At 33.4% G+C, this 18,395-nt stretch overlaps 1 protein-coding gene across 4 annotated transcripts in view; it reads left to right on the top strand.

Annotated features, from left to right (window-relative positions):
* LOC140434504 (very long chain fatty acid elongase 7-like) overlaps positions 1 to 18,395 on the top strand; it is a 354,979-nt gene that overhangs the window by 17,587 nt on the left and 318,997 nt on the right. The window contains exon 2 of one of the 4 annotated variants that reach the window (XM_072522823.1): positions 17,029 to 17,056. The exons of the other annotated variants lie outside the window; for them this stretch is intronic. The gene's annotated coding sequence lies outside the window, so the exon portion shown is untranslated. The remainder of the gene's footprint in view (positions 1 to 17,028; positions 17,057 to 18,395) is intronic. 4 annotated transcript variants of the gene reach the window in all.

Below are 18,395 nucleotides of genomic sequence, written 5' to 3'. Positions count from 1 at the left end.
GGCAAATTTGAAACTGTAGTAGCGTTAGTTTTTCTAATGTTTTTTAATTTTACTTAAAATTAACCTCCGGTTAATTTTGAGAGGCAGTGTATAAAATAATACTTAAATACGGGTAAAAAATCATGCTTTTAATATTTATTAATATGTAACTAAGTTTGTCATGAACATTCACAAAAATTTTAGGTACCTATAATTAGAAAAAGTTAATGATCAATTATTAGCATATTGAATATTCACGATGAATTTAAAGATATATCCGTTTTATGTATACAAAGATCCATTCAAATTCACCAGTAAACCACACGTGTCTTGGCCAAATACACATATAAGGATTTTTAATGTCGGAAAACATGAAAACATAAATAAATTACATTTAGTAACAGAATGTTTTGTAATAAAGAAATACATATTGAGTTGATGGGTGAAATACTTTAACCGGGCAGTTAATATAGAGGAAGAAGAAGACAACCTGGAAGATGAAGGAGATGAAGTAAGATGAACAGATGAAAAGGATAAGGAAACATCAACCAATTTTTTAGTTAAAGATTCAGTTAAAAAACTAGCCAGAAACAAATCACCCGGAATAGATACTCTTCCAGCTGAAATATATAAAGAAGGTGGTATTTGTTTAGCATGTGATTTAGAAGTTCCGTATACGTTTTCTCACCTGTTGCTTTGGTTCTGCTCATGACATTTATGTCATCTGCATATACTGCCAGTTGGACTGATTTATTGATAATTAGTGGTTTCTACCTTCTGATGTTTTTCTTACTACGTATTCAAGTGCTAAATTAAACAATGTTGGTACCAGCCCATCACCCTGTTTTAATCCTCGTGTTATTTGAAATGGGTCTGTCATCTCATGTTGTATCTGTACCTGAGCCACTGTGTCCGACATCGTCATTCGGATGAGCCTAACTAATTTAGAGGGTATTTCAAATTCACTTAATATTTTGTATAAGTGAGCCCTGTTTATTGAGTGATATGCCTGTTTAACACTTCAACTCCTGGGCCTATTTATCCGCATAAGTTGTCAGAGCCTGGCCACTTTTTTTTTTCATGTTCTTTAATATAATGCTCTATATGTATGTGTTAATTCATATATTGACATTTTTTTTTTATTTAAAAAGGGCTTTGTAGGGTGTGTTTATATTTGATACACGCAGTTCACCTAGACGACTTTTCATAATGTCATTACCCCATATGTATTGAAATTTATACACATTATTAATTTATGAAACTTTATTAAGAAAAAACATAAGCAAACATCTAAACAAATTATTGTAAATATACATTATATGTTTTAAAAAAACAAATGTTTTTTTTTCTCTACATTCAGTACCAGTACACCTAGTGTTGCACTGTTTTTAATTCTTAGGTGCATGTGCGTGACCAAAGGATTTTGTCAGTGTGCTGTAACATATAACACATCGTCATCTTTTGTCATATTCTTCCAGTCTATGGTGTGTTTGTTGAGGTTTTGTAACATTATCGTCTTTGCAAAAATCAGTCACTAATTCTTCGCGAAATTGTGTTACATCCATTTTTTTGTTCAAAGCTTTGTTGTACAGAATTAAAGCATTCACTACGGCTGTATTTGTCAATAACTCTATTTCCACTTTCCGATACCATTTTATAGAACGTCTGATGGGATTACTGTAGGAAGCTTTTTGATCAGAGACGTCAATGTGAGATTTAACAGAATTATATTCTACTATTGTAGACGGTTTTCTTTTTATTTCTGATTTTGTATAAACGTCGACCAGTTCTGGACAAGATTTTGTAGTCAAAAATGTTACCTCTCTTTTGTCGATCCATTTTTCTACAATAACTTTTGTGTTGCTCTGTGGCGCCTTCATATCTCCTTTATTTAGCTTTGCTTCAAACACCGACTTAGGATTGTATTTCCTATTTTTACGAAGTGTTCCAATTAGATGAATATTGTTATCATTTCGTGTGCCAAACTGACACTAGTGTAAAAATTGTCTGTAACCAAATTTCTTCCTAAGTGTAGAAAAGGTTGCAATAATTCCATGGCCACTAGAGATGCTGTAATTGTTCCTTTGTTCTTTTTTGCTTTCCGCCATAAATTTTTGCGTGATATGTGTAGCCGCCTTTTTCCGCAGAGTTTGAAAACTTTTACGCCATATTTATTACGTTTGGTATGTACTGTAAAAATAACAAACGTCCTCTAGAGGGAATCATCGATTTATCAATGCAAACGTATTTGCCTGGTACCAAAGCAGATTGAAAACTTTTATTGAACGCCTGCAACAATAGTTCAACTTTAAACAATCTGCTTTCTTCAATCTGCAAGCTTCATTATTCGAAAAATGAAAGCAAGTAGAAGAGCCTCACATCTACACCCCGACATATTTTTCGTCTTGTATATTGAGCAATGATGGATAAAATTATTGCTCCAGTAATCTCATAGTCGTCTTTTTGTATTCAAACCCATCCATATCAAAATTCCTAAAAATTTTAATCTTTCTTCTCTGTTAGTATCATTCCAGTTAGTGAGATATGAATTTGTCTTAATGTTTTCACGATATATAGCATTAATAATTTTATGTTCGGCATATCGATTTGTTTCCTACACTAAAATATCGAGTGTCTCGTCTGTTAGGAGCAGTCTATAAAATGTTAAAGGTGTTTCATTTTTCCTACTTTTTACAACTGTACCAAAAGAAGTATTTTCATATATAACGTCGAATGTATTCAAATTTCCATCAACATTGTTCCATATAACATTTGCCTATAAAAAGAGGTTAATCTTTGTATGTGGGTATATTTTATTTTATAAAAACCCTTAAAAGGGCAACATTAAAAACACGAACGTTTTCGGAACAACTGTTCCATCATCAGATTAAAATACAGGTTACCATGCCTGAGCCACCAAAATATTTGGGTAAAAACCCTTTAAAATGTAATGTGTTACCAAAGATTGTACATGATGTTGATAATATTATATGATGTTTAATATATTATTATTATTATGATGTTTAATATATATTATTTAATGTATTAATTATATAATAACAAAATAAAACAAGTGCTATTTCCAAACGCCAAATACCGGCAAATAAAAGCCATAGGCGTATCATAAATAATTGTTCGTGATGTATAAAATATTTAATCGTGATACAGGATGGACATAGACAATCCGTTCTTAAATTCAAACAAAGTGAGCAGATCTCCGCCGAGAAGTTCAACTTCAGAAAAACACATCGCTAATCTGCAAATAACTACCATGCAACAACCATCGAGCAACAGAACCTTGTCTAGCGAACAACAAAGGAATGAAAATTGCTCAACCAATATAGTACTCCAAGAGACAGAGTCAACTGAGAATCAACATGAACAACCAGGTAACTCTTTTCTTTCTAATCATACTTCTTCTTCTTCTTATCTACCGTCACAAATATACATCGCAAATCCACAAAATAGCCAAGAAAACCAAGATCAAGAATGGAAAACTGTTCAAGCCCACAAACGAGCAAGAAATGACAGCCCTGGAGGTGATAAACAACTAAAACAAACAATAATGAGCGATTACTGGCTCAAAGCACCCACACCAACGTCTAATAGATTTGCTAGCTTAGATGAAGTACCTGATGAGACCAACCAAACCAGAACTGATGCAGTTAAAGAAAGTATTCAACCCCCACCCATATTTGTTTCAGATGTAGGTGATATACAACCTCTTCGACAATTGTTAGAAACAATATCCCCTCTGGGATATTCCATCAAATGTCTCTATAACAACCAAGTAAAGATCCAGCCCTCAACTTCTGAATATTACCGAAACATAACCAAAGCACTCAATGAGAAAAATACACATTATTACACCTATCAAACAAAGGAAGAAAGAACATTCCGAGTTGTGCTTCGTAATATGCATCAGACAGCAGATAAAGACGCTTTAGTACATGAGCTAGGATTAATGGGACACGAAGTAACCAACATAGCTAATATATATAAGAATGGATCCAAAATAGCGCTTCCGCTCTTTTATATAGAATTAAAAACTAAGCCAAATAATAAAGACATATATGATGTGAGAGCACTCCAGAACATGATTGTGTCCTTCGAACCACCATATCCCAAACGTCAGGTTCCCCAATGTACCAAATGTCAACGCTACGGTCACACACAAAAATTCTGCCATATGCCTCCAAGATGCGTAAAGTGTGCAAGTAATCATCTTACTTTACACTGTCCACGAAAAGAACGCAGCAATAACGTAAAATGTGTACTTTGTATGGGAAACCATCCGGCCAACTATAAGGGCTGCAGCGTATACAAACAAATACAAAAAGAAAAATTCCCCCAACTCAGAAAGAATCAAGAGACCCACAGAACAGACACCCATGAAACCAATAGTCAAAGAGTAACCCCTGGTGTTTCTTACGCCCAAAAAACTTCAGGAAATAGTCAAGCGGATGAAATCACAAATCAACAAACTAATGTCGGCTCAAACCATTCAACGAAAATTGCCAACCTTGAAAACCTGATGACAAAACTAGTAGAGAGAATGGACACTATGCTTAATCTTCTTATGACTATGATTTCCAAAATGCACTAATGCAACACAGACTTAAAATAGCCGTCTGGAACTCAAATGGCCTAACGAACCACATCCAAGAAATAAAAATTTTCCTCGACGAGAAAAAAATTGATGTTATGCTTGTATCAGAAGCTCATCTAACAGACAAAAACTTTATCAAAATTCCAAAATACATTGTCCACTACACAAAACATCCAAATGACAAGGCACACGGTGGCACAGCTATTATTATCAAATCTAATATAAAACACCATGAGTTAAATAAGCTCAGTGAAAAGTACCTGCAATCAACTAGCATTGTCATCGAAGACTGGCTAGGCAACCTTACCTTATCTGCGGTCTACTGTCCTCCTGGTCAACCAATCAACGAAAACAACTTTAGCGCCTATTTCAGTTCTCTTGGACACAAATTCATAGCAGGAGGAGACTTTAACTGTAAACATCATCACTGGGGCTCTAGGGTAATTACAACAAGGGGTAGACAACTGCTGAAGTCAATAACAGGAAACAACCTACAACACATATCTACAGGAGAACCATCTTATTGGCCTACAGATCCAAATAAAACACCAGATCTCTTAGACTTCTGTGTGATTAAAGGTATCTCTCTTAACTATTTAGCAATAGAATCATGCTGGGACCTCTCTTCAGATCATTCTCCCATTCTAATTGACCTAGACTACAAAATCATACTCAGAAATAAGCCTCCAGTCCTAACCAATAATCAAACAAATTGGAAAATATTCCGAAGCGCACTAGCAGAACAAATACCAACGAACTTGCCACTTAAAACAGAATTTCAAATTGAAAATGCGGTACAACAACTTACTACCTCCATACAAAAGGCAGGTTGGATTTCTACTCCCGAACAAACAACATGGAAGGAAAGCATAAACTGTTCGCAAAGTGCAAAAAACCTGATCGATGAGAAAAGAAAACTTAGGAAAAAGTGGCAAAACACACACGCTCCTATTGACAAACAAAATTTAAACAGAATTACCAGAAGACTTAAAAATCTATTAAAAGAAGAGAAAAACAGGGGGATCCAAACTTACTTAGAAAATTTGACTCCGTCCAAAGACACCAATTATTCTCTATGGAAGGCGACGAGAAAGGTAAAAGGTCCACAAGACGCCATACCTCCTCTAAAAAATGTCAAAGGTAAATGGGCAAGAACAGACACAGAAAAATCTGAGACATTCGCTGAACATCTTTCTACAGTATTTAGTCCATTTAACAGAGTAGTGCCATTAGAACAAGAAGAACCATTTAATTCTTTTCTTGAGGCTCCATATCAAATGAATCTACCTATCACCAAGTTTAATATTAAAGAAGTAAAACAGATAATAAAGAATAAGATACAACCCAATAAGGCTCCGGGATTTGACCTCATAACGGGTAAGATCCTCCAGGAACTAACCAATGACTGTTACAGAATAATCACTATGATCTTCAATGCTATGCTTAGTCTGCATTACTTCCCTCTGCAATGGAAAGTGGCACAGATTATACTCATTCAAAAACCTGGTAAAGATCCAAAAGATGTCAACTCATACCGACCGATTAGTCTACTCCCAGTCATCTCTAAGGTTTTCGAAAAACTTCTACTACGAAAAATCAAACCAATATTGGACGAAAAGTGTCTCATACCTGACCATCAATTCGGTTTTCGTAACCAACATCGTACAATAGAACAAGTTCACAGACTATACACAACAATAAGAAGTAGTCTCGAGAACAAGCAATATTGTACTGCAGCCTTTTTAGACGCCTCTCAAGCTTTTGACAAGGTGTGGCATACAGGACTTCTGTACAAATTAAAGAAAAATTTACCTTACCCTTACTTTAAACTGCTTCAATCATACCTTACAGAAAGGAGATATCTGGTAAAATATAGTGAAGCCTATACAAAACTCTACCCCATCCTATCTGGTGTACCTCAGGGTAGTGTGCTCGGACCGATTCTGTACCTGATATATACGGCTGACTTGCCAATAAGCAATAACCTAACGCTTGCAACATTCGCAGATGATACTGCTTTCTTGGCCTCTCATAGCAACCCAATAATAGCATCAGAGAGACTGCAACTACATCTGAACAAAACAAATGAATGGCTTAAACTCTGGAGAATTAGAGTAAACCCCTCAAAATCTACACAAATTACATTCACTCTAAAAAGAGGTACATGTCCACAAGTTAACCTCAATGGACATCCTTTGCCCCAAAAGCATGACGTAAAATACTTAGGTATTCACCTTGACAAACGTCTAACTTGGACCAAACATATATGGACGAAAAGGCTTCAATTGGGAATTTTATACAGAAAACTTTACTGGATGTTGGGAAAAAACTCTCACCTATCGATTGACAACAAGCTGCTGATATACAATACAATAATAAAACCCATTTGGACATATGGCTCACAGCTCTGGGGTTCAGCTAGCAAATCTAATATTATGATAATACAAAGATTCCAATCCAAAACTCTGAGAACAATCGCTAATGCACCTTGGTATATCCAGAATGATATACATAGCAATAGCATATTGCAGCAATATATAGAGATCTTCAGGTACTAACAGTCTCTGAAGAGTGCAAAAAAACTTCTGAACAATATCAAAACAGGTTGCGGGTGCATCCTAATACCCTGGCACACAATCTTCTCAACAACCAACAAGCGAAGAGATTTAAGCGACATGACCCCTTGGACCTACCTCACCTATCCTGACAGAGCCTACAGCAGTGGGAGTTACGCCTTCAACAGCACCCAGCCATTGTGATCAGTGCCGCTTTTAGTGCTCGCGTATCAGTGTATGTGCGCATCCTACCGGTAAAAAGCCAATTTGTGTCTTGATGATTTGGTCACTGGACCTTACATCTCTCTGTCATGTAAAGACAAAAAATTTTACTTATTGTTTTCACTGCAAAACAGATTGTAAAAATCTTAAATGTTAATAAAAAAAAAAAAAAAAAGTATATTGAGCAATGATGGATAAAATTAGTGCTCCAGTAATCTCATAGTCGTCTTTTTGTATTCAAACCCATCCATATCAAAATTCCTAAAAATTTTAATCTTTCTTCTCTGTTAGTATCATTCCAGTTAGTGAGATATGAATTTGTCTTAATGTTTTCACGATATATAGCATTAATAATTTTATGTTCGGCATATCGATTTGTTTCCTACACTAAAATATCGAGTGTCTCGTCTGTTAGGAGCAGTCTATAAAATGGTAAAGGTGTTTCATTTTTCTTACTTTTTACAACTGTAGCAAAAGAAGTATTTTCATATATAACGTCGAATGTATTCAAATTTCCATCAACATTGTTCCATATAACATTTGCCTATAAAAAGAGGTTAATCTTTGTATGTGGGTATATTTTATTTTATAAAAACCCTTAAAAGGGCAACATTAAAAACACGAACGTTTTCGGAACAACTGTTCCATCATCAGATTAAAATACAGGTTACCATGCCTGAGCCACCAAAATATTTGGGTAAAAACCCTTTAAAATGTAATGTGTTACCAAAGATTGTACATGATGTTGATAATATTATATGATGTTTAATACACGTATAACAATAATACTACAACAGCGTTCGGACCACATACACCGTCGCTTGAATGCGTTCTACTCTCATGTACCAAATTCATACATATAGGCGCAGGGAGACTACCTGTTGTGTATTATGTATGATATACATATGAGTCAAAGTGTTAAAGTCGACGAAAATATTATAGATATATACAGTGATGAGTGCCTTAAGAACCGGCAAAATAACGCAAAAGATAGAAAACATAATACGTTGTGAAATAAAAAGAGATGAAAGTAGAAGAGGTGGGAAATTATCGATAGAAACCTCTAATTTAAATTATATTAGGACTATCGATAGTTTCCCACCTTTAGACGTTAGCTTATGAGCTAGTTGACTTCAGTCATAATATTACTAGTATGACGTCGAACATTAACATTTTTTAAATTTCGCATAAAGTAAAAACTGATTGAAGGCAATAAAGCAAATGTAAGTAAACAGTTTAATTAGTAGTAATTTGATAATTAATTCTGTGTTGACGAATTGATGTTGATCAGTACTTTAATTTTGGATAAAAAAATACACTTAAACTGTTTTTACTTACATTACGTGATACGTATTACTATGACTGAAGTCAACCAGCTCATAAGCTAACGTCTGAAGGTGGGAAACTTTCGATAGATCTAATGTAGTGTAAAGTAAATTATGGGTTTATGTCGATAATTTCTCACCTCTACTACTTTCATCTCTTTTTATTTCACAACGTATTATGTTTTCTATTTTTTGCGTTATTTTGCCGGTTGTTAAGGCACTCATCCCTGTATAATATTTTCGTCGACAGCCATTAGGTATTAGGAATTTAAAATTTGTAAGAATCAAAGAGTGACTATCTATTTACGACAGGTTAGTAATAACGGTACACATTGATAGATCCAAAACTTGGACTATGTCAATGATCTTCTTAAAATAGGAGAAACGAATAATATTAAACTTGTCAATGACCGTTACAATTTTTTAAATATGAGTTAAAGAAAAATTTTTTATTCATTTGCTTTGATTAAAATACAGTATGTTACACAGGTTTCTCGTTAAATAACTACTTATTTTGACAGGATGACCTTGAATGATCTATCTATTCGACAATTTGTTTCATTGATTCACTTTGCAGACCTGTTTCGCAGTACATCTCTAGTAATCGTAATTGATGTTTATTTCATTCAAAAAAGAGGAACTAATAAATCTAATCCTAGTTTTGATTACCAGATTCATTACCAGACAAATTTAGAAGTGTTCACATGGGTATGGTAATTGTCTGGCATAATAAATTTATAAATTTATTGACGAAATATAAATAAGCCGGTTATTGTTATTTTTTTTTGTGGCATAGACTTTCGTCATTCAGTCAGTCTCGAATACCCAACATTGCCCTTTCCATCGCCCTTTCTGCTGTAGCTAGTTTATTCATATTTACCTTGGTTTATTCACATATCCTTGATAGGAAGGATTTGTTCCTCAAGTATTGAGATATTTTGCGTTTCTTCAGTATTCAACTGAGTTTTCGAAATCCTACCCATGCCAGTTTTGCTCTTCTAGTGATTTCGGCACTTTGTTACAATTTAAAAAAAAATTGTTTGTTTAAAAAAATTTAAACAAATTTTCACCTGGGCGATCTTTTGAACCTTATTTTGGGGCATCACATGAAAGTGATTATGTAAAAAATCTTATGGAAATATTTTTCCGAACGAACCCGAGCTTTTTGGCTTGTCTAAGGTGACTTTTTGCTCATCTTACTTTCTGCTTTCAGAAAGACATTGACATTGATCAATTATTCGTATTAGATAAATCGTATTTTGAATTTTAAACTTTCCTTATCAATTTATAATTTATGATCTTTCACTAAGAATATATACGACATCCTAAATAAAAGAAAAATACTGTTAATAAATTTAATAAAAAATGTTTAGAGACTAAAAACAACTATTCTCTTTGTATAAGGAAATTAAGACAAAAAGCAGTTCCAAGTAAATTTCAAAATTTAAAACAAAATTAAAAATATGTAATACAGCTTTTTTTTAAATCTACTTTATTAGTAGGGTAAGTTTCAAACATTGTTGACCTAAGGTTGAACTTAACTTCAAACATCTTAGAATTATATTTTAAGCATCCAAGGTCAGCGGGTACAGTATAGATAACTGGTACGATGTGACTACTTATACCTACAAAAGTTTTAGTTACAAACTTATATAGGACATTTAAATGTTCAGGATTATTAAAATTAAAATACTACTAACCGTTTGTCCTAGAAGATTAACAAGGTTTAAGATATTTTTATTCCAAAACATACGGTAAATATTATTGTCATTAATATCCACTTTCTTAAACAATACATCGCTAAGAGAGGAGTAATTGATAGATAAAAATATAAATACGCTGAAACATCAGAAAAAAAGTTTTGATTTTTTTTATGCACGCTAGAACAACAGGTTTTCTATTGGTTAGTACAGCGGATCTGCACCGTTCTCGAACAGTTGATCGATGAGTCAGCGATAGACGATCTGTTTCGAGTTTTAAATTTTATTATTATTATAGTTGTAAATTCTAGTTTATATTTGTACAAAAGAAGAGACATTCATAAATTCTAATAATTCATAGCATCTTAGACGGGGTTACATACATGATCTTAAAACTAAATTCACAAACTAGAATAAAAATTGTGCAGGTTTATGCTCCAATTTACCAGGATGAGTTTTCAACAATAATTTTAGATTTTGTTTTATCAAAGCCGCCTTACCTGAGGGAAAGGAAAAAATTGTTTTGTACAGCGACGGCTGTTCGTACCAGAACCGTTGCTGTACACTAGCCAATGCGCTTCTTCATATTGCATCTACGAACAATGTAATAATTAAACAAAACTTCTTAGAAGTCGGTCAAGCACAAATGGAGGCCGATTAAATGCACTTCTGCATTGAACGAAAGTTAAACAATAAAACAGTTCGTGTACTAGCAGATTATATAACAATTTGTAAAGAGGCCAGAAAATTCCCTTCTCCATATACATTGAAGTATTTGGATTACAAATATTCAAAAATTTTGATAGTCATTTATTTTATATGACAACAACGAGAGTAGTAAAAACGGCAAGAGACGGTTCGCCAATAGGAACACGATCAGGAGGAAGACCACAAAAACGATGGAATAACAACTTACTAGAGGCACATTGAAAAACAGACAGAGTCATGTCTATGTAAAAAGAAGAAGAAGATTTATTTTATAATAGCATTAGGTCAGGCAAACTTAGTGGATCTCCCCGAGTTGTCGATATACGTGCATTAAAGTATTTACCTAATCAAACAATTCAATTCAAATTGAATTGTTCTGATGAATGGGAAAATCTACCCCAAAGAAAACGCAAATTAATTAATCCAACGACACGTCACAATCTTCCAAGTCTTTACACCAAAAGACTATCGATTAAATATAGAAAGTGTCTTGATTTACAATTCTTAACATCCATTTTGAACCAGATTTTCATCCCTTTTATGCTGCAATTCCTCACGATTAAACACCTTGTTTGTGTTAAACTTTACCACAGTATAAAGAGCTATACTGTGACTTTACTGTAGTTTGTAAAATTTATGTTTTTTATTTAGTATTATAAGTTTAATTAAAATTTGTTGGGTTAAAAATATATTTTTGTATTAATCAACTTAAAAAAAGACTTATTTTCTGGATCATTTTTTTTCCATTTTAACAAATAAATGTTGGAAAATCACATATCTCCGATATAGTGTCTGTGCAAAACTCTAAACTCCGTAAAAAAACTATAAAATAAAAAAAATTACAATTGGCTATTTGAATTAAAGGATACACATATACATTTGATATATTTCAAACTAAAAATATGACAGCTAATATAAATAAAAGTTTTTATTGTCTCCTATAAAATTTACTCCTAAATTATTTACAACTTTGCTGAATACGCTTATAAAACAATAGATTGAAATGAAAAGAGTATCAGTGTAGATGGAAAATTTTTAAATAACCTTAAATTTGCAGATAATATCGTGCTTATTTCAGACAGCATTGATCAGGCACAGATAATGCTACAAGAACTCCATACTGCCACAAAAATAGTTGGTCTTAATATAAATTTTTCAAAACACAATTTATGACCAATTTAGTCCACAACAAAAACATCTCAGTAGATGACAAAGATATTGAGCCAGTTAACTCCTATAAATACTTGGGCCATGAGATCAGAACAAGTCGAGACAACCAAACAATCGAGCTGAAAAGAAGAATAAACCTCGCTTGGGCTGCATTTGGAAAGATGAAGGATAGTTTTAGGTCTAAGATTCCAATGTGTCTGAAAAGAAAAGTATTTAATCAGTGTATTTTGCCGGTGATGACCTACGGCGCAGAAACCCTAACACTCACAAGAACAATAGGGAGTAAACTACAAGTTGCGGAAAGGGCAATGGAGAGAATAATGTTAGGGATTTCTCTACGTGATAGAATACCCAATACTACTATATGCAAAAGATCAGGAGTAGCAGACGTTATTGAAAGGATAACAACACTTAAGTGGAACTGGGCAGGTCATGTAGCAAGATCAGTTGATGACCGGTGGACAAAATGAATTTTGGAATGGAGTCCCCGAATACAAACTAACAGAAATAGAGGTCGACCCCCAACGAGATGGACAGATGACATAAAAAGAGTGGAATAAGTGGAAAAGCATGCGAGAGGCCTATTTTCAGCAGTGGACGTTAGAGGCCAGTTGATGATGATGATGAAATTTACTATTTTGGAGTTACAAGGTCTGCTAATTAAGGTAGCGATATATGAATTCATCCTACCTCGTTAAAGATCGAAAGATACAAATTCCGTATTGTATTTAAAAATCAAAGTGACTAATAAATATCAGGAAATTGGTAAATCTGCGTGCATCAAATCTAAAATCTACATATTGCAGAATAGGCGTATCCCCATTTATGTATAATTCTGACCATCCAATTAAAGAGATAATTAGGCGTTTTCAGACTTTTTATCCACTCTGTATACTATTTTCGAAGACTTGATTGTGCATGTTATATGTTTTATATTTAACAGACGAAATTTGGGAAAGAAACAAAGAAAGTATCATCAAAAACTTGTGAAAAGAGAAGCTGAAAGTGACAAATATAACTTTTTGCTCTAGGCCTTCAAGTCTTAAGCACTGTAGATCAATAAATATTTATTTAAGCAGGGTTGCCAAGTTGTGGATTTATGTCTTGACGTCTTGACTTTTCTGTGGTAAAATATTAGAAATGCTCGCTAATTGCAAATCCGAACTCTCTATAATTGGTTTCAAATGAGTGTAGAGTAATAAATCATGAAGTGTCATAAAATTTGCCTGAATTTCGGTGTCGTCATTTGCGTAGGCAAATGGACGGATGTCAACTTCGTCGTCAAAAATTGATGTACCTCAAAATATCATATTTTGGATATTTTGTGATAACCAATTTTATTTAATTTTTCGATTAACTTATTCTTCAAACTCGTATTCCATTATATGGTCATTAAAGCTAATTACATTTTTATTTATAAAAACAAATTCACTTCCTTACTGAACGAATAAAAGCATTAGAAGAAACTGATAAGGGTATGACGCACCTCCTAATATTACTAAGAACTAAAATAAATCAACATGAAGACTAATAACGCGTAATGAGGTTTTACTTACACTTTCATTATAATCCCTCTTTTATTTTATTATTATCATTCGACATTCGACATTCGAGTTAGTAATTGTTACTACACCAATTAAACGTACAGTAATATTGTGATATAGAAATAGTGAAAAAGTTATAAAATGGCGACATTTACTCCAAAGAAAAGAGGTGTAAAAAATTCTCCGCTATCTGTTAGTGAAAAAGTTATAATTTTAAATGTATATGATTGCATAAAACACGATCACCCTAGTTTGTCTGTGCAAGAAAGTGTTGAGCGATGTGCCCGAATGACTGGAATTGGACAGTCCACGATTTTTAAATTATTGCGAGAAAGAAAGATATCAGGCCAGTTAAGTCCATGCAAGAGAAAATCAGGAAGACCAATAAAAATCTTAGGTGAAGACACCAAACGTGACATTCGAAGAAAAGTTCATTCGTTTTATTTTAAAAAGGAAATACCCACCCTTGACAAAATACTAATGGAGATAAGCCAAGATAACGATATTCCTTTGATATCCAGAAAACTTTTATGGAAAACTTTAAAAAGTATGAATTTTTCCTGGGAAAAGCACAATCGAAAGGCACTATTACTGGAAAGTGATGAAATCATTTGCTGGAGACGAAAATATTTGAGAACTATAAAACAGTACCGCAGAGAGCACAAGAAAATTTTTTGTCTTGATGAGACGTGGATAAACGAAGGTTATATAGTCCAAAAAATATGGCAAGATAAAAATGTAACAAGTGCTCGCCAAGCTTTCATAGAAGGCCTTTCGACGGGTATTAAAGTGCCTTCGGGAAAAGGGAAGAGGCTTATAATTGCTCACATTGGAAGCGAAGAAGGATTTTTAAAAGAAGGTTTGTTAAGCTTTGAGTCGTGTCGGACGGGAGAATATCATGAGGACATGAATTCGGATGTCTTCGAAGACTACTTCGGGGAAATGTTAAAATTTCTTCCAGCTGATTCGGTCGTGGTTATGGATAATGCAAGCTACCATTCAAGGCGCATAGAGAAGGTACCAACTTCAGCTTGGAGAAAGCAAAAAATTATTAACTGGCTGTCAAATAAAGGTATTCAGTTTGAGACGAATTCAATAAAGAAGGAACTACTAGCCGTAGTAAAACAACATAAATCTCGCTTCATAAAATATGCCGTAGAAGATGTAGCAGAAAAGTATAAAGTAACTGTGCTACGCCTACCGCCATATCGTTGCGAATTAAATCCCATAGAACTTATATGGGCACAAGTTAAAGGATATGTTGCAAGGCACAATACCACATTTAAAATGAAAGATGTCAAGGTATTGTTTGATCAAGCCATTATGGAAATCACATCAGAAAACTGGCAAAAAGCAATCCAGCATGTTTTAAAAGAGGAAGATAAAATGTGGGAATTGGACAACTTGGTCGATCAGGTGGTTGACCCTATAATTATAACACCAGGGGATGATGACAGTTCTTCGGATGAAGACTATAGTGATGTAGAATTGTAATAACGTATCCAGTAAAGTTTTTGTAGTTTTTGTGAATAAATTGATTTAAACTCCCCACAAGTGTTTCAATATGTAAAGTTCATTCGTGTGTGTTTGTGAGTATTTCCCGATTTCGGTTCGTATATATTTTATTGTTACATTTTATATTTTTTTAATAACACTGTTCTGCTGTATTACATTTTTATTTCCTTTAATATGATTTTTAAGAATGCATATTCTTTTGTCAATTAACCCACTAGCGCGCCTCTGGCTCAGTGTTTATCTGTCGATAACAATGGACTAATCCCTTAAAACAGGGTGATACCTACCTGCTCTTTATGAAACGACAGAATTTTGCAATGCGGACGGAATTTATTGACGGATTATTGACGGATTACCCTGTAGCGCTTTTGAATACTTCATGAGATTTTATTACTCTACACTCATTAGAAATAGATTATAGTATACAAAAAACTTTAAGCCGTCCAACATGCCGATCTAAAAATGACATTTAAAATTGTTTCAAATTTAACATATATGACTAGTTAATTATCTTAATCCTGTTACAAGAGGATATGGGTATTTGTTTTTACAGATAACAATAGAGATATAGAGGTAAAATACAAAGAAAGAAGAGTTTGAAGAAAGCTCATTTCCTGGTTAAATAATGCGAGGAAGTGGTATAAATGCTGCAGTTTTGTGAAGTTGTTTAGAGCTGCAGTATTAAAAGTAAAAATAGCCGTGATGATTTCCAACCTTATAACAGGAGACCGTACCTTTAGAAGAAGAAGTTAATTACCACTATATACACGTATGTCAAACAAACTACAAATATAGCACTTTAAGCGATTGAAAGGTTTGATTTTATATTCTGTAATCGTTTTCTATCTGTAAAAGTTATAAAATCGTTCGTAGTGTTACGATGTTAAATAATTTAAACACAATTAGAAAACGACATCTTGTTAATTTATTACAACGTTTCTGTAGGCTGCTGTTCTTCATTTACTTTTTATTAAATAATATTATTATTATTCATTTATTATTAATACAAACATTTCGTGACTGCTGACATAAACAATAGTGCATGCAACGTGATGATATAGCTTAATCAATGAATAGCGACTGGAACGAAAACGTATGTTATTTAATTTGTTTGTATTGGTTTATATATTATACAGGGCGTTTCAAAAAGGTATGTCATAAATTAAATCACGCATTCCGGGGACAAAAATAAATTGATTGAATCCAACTTACCTTAGTACAAAAGTGTACACAAAAAAAGTTACAGCCCTTTGAAGTTACAAAATAAAAACTGTTTTTTTGCATTATCTCCTAAATTACTTTTTTGTAACGCGACATTTTGTAATAAAAATGTACACGGTAATTTCTTGTTCTGAAAGCCATTTTTCATTAAAAAGAAACAACAAAATCTAAGCACACCGAAAAATTTTAAGCGGGGGCGTGCAGCCCTAAATCCCCTCAAACTTTTGAGTACGTTTAAATTAAATGAATTTTGTGGCATCATTAGTTTAACACATAATTTTTAAAACTTTTTGCCTCGTATCACTTTTTCGAAAAACTAGTTTTTTCCTAGTTGGCCCTAAAATTACAATTGGTTTTTACGGATACAATAATTACAAACAGTTCCATCAATAATAGTCAATAATTTGAACATATCATTTATTGTGTGAATAAGATTAATATTAAAAATTTTGATATTACAATGTGGTCTACATATTTCAGGAAATGGCAGATATACATTTAACTTTGGGTAAGTTGGATCAGATTAAATTATGATTTCAATAAACTATCGGGAATATCGTAGGTGAATGTTAAGGAAATAGTGCAGCAGCCGCAAGGCGTTATGCAGTAAAATACCCCAATTGAAATACACCCGATAGACGATTATGTTTTACCATTGATCGTCGTTTACGGAAAACGGGTACATTGCAACCGCAAGTTGCTGGCAATCGTGTTCGTTCAATAATGGATGCAACTGATAAAGACATTTTAGAAATCATTGAAGAAGTCCCTGGAACAAGTACAAGGGTAATAGCTGCTCAACTAAAGGTTCCTCACGTAAGGGTTTGGAGGGGTTTGAAAGATCAGCTGCTTAGACCCTATCACTTAACAACGGTTCAAGAGTTATTGGTTGAAGATTATCCTAACAGAATTGGATTTTGCGATTGGTTGTTAATGAAAAACACTCGAAATGTTAATTTTATTAGAAATATTTTGTTTAACGACGAGGCTAACTTCAGTAAAAATGGAATAACAAACCATCATAACGAGCATATTTGGCCGACGAAAATCCACCCGCCAAAAAAACAACTCATCACCAAAGGACTTTCAAAGTTAATGTTTGGGCAGGAATTGTGGAATACCATTCTATTAGACCAAGTATTTCTTCCTCATCAACAATTTAAATGATGATAATTAATTGTAGTTCTTGGCAAACGATTTACAAGAGTATTTGGAAGAAGTGAATATTGCAATAAGTCAAAATATGTGGTTTCTACAAGATGGCGCTTCACCGCATTACATTAATAAAGTCCGGGAATATCTTTACAGGCAGTATCCTGGTCGATGATTAAAAAGGGTCGTGACACACCTATTTCTTGGACACCCAAAAGTCCAGGTCTTAACACCATGGACTTTTGCTTTTGGGGGTTTATAAAAGAGAAAGTGTATTCTGTAACAATACCTAGAAGACGAACAACAATTGAGGATTAGAATAATTGAAGCTGCAAATCAATTTCGTCAGAAAAATATGATTTTTCAGCGCATTCGGTTTTCCTTATTAAAACGATACCGAATGAGTATTGAAGAAAATGGGGGTCATTTTGAACATTTATTGTAATATCATATTTATAGAGGTTATGGACATTTTTTGTACTTGTTAATTCATTTAAGCCATTTATTTAGTTGCACGTAATTTTTTAAAAATTAATGAAAAGGGCCTTAACTCAATAAAAACTGTTTTTTGAAAAAAGTGATAGGAGGCAAAAAAGTTTTAAAAATAATGTGTTAAACTAATGATGCCACAAAATTCATTTGATTTGAACGTACTTCAGGGCTGCACACCACCTTAAAATTTTCCTTTGCTCTTA

This window comes from Diabrotica undecimpunctata, chromosome 2, assembly GCF_040954645.1.
Source record: "Diabrotica undecimpunctata isolate CICGRU chromosome 2, icDiaUnde3, whole genome shotgun sequence".
In the NCBI taxonomy this organism is placed as follows: Eukaryota; Metazoa; Arthropoda; class Insecta; order Coleoptera; family Chrysomelidae; genus Diabrotica; species Diabrotica undecimpunctata.
This window is presented reverse-complemented; position numbering and strand designations above follow the sequence as displayed.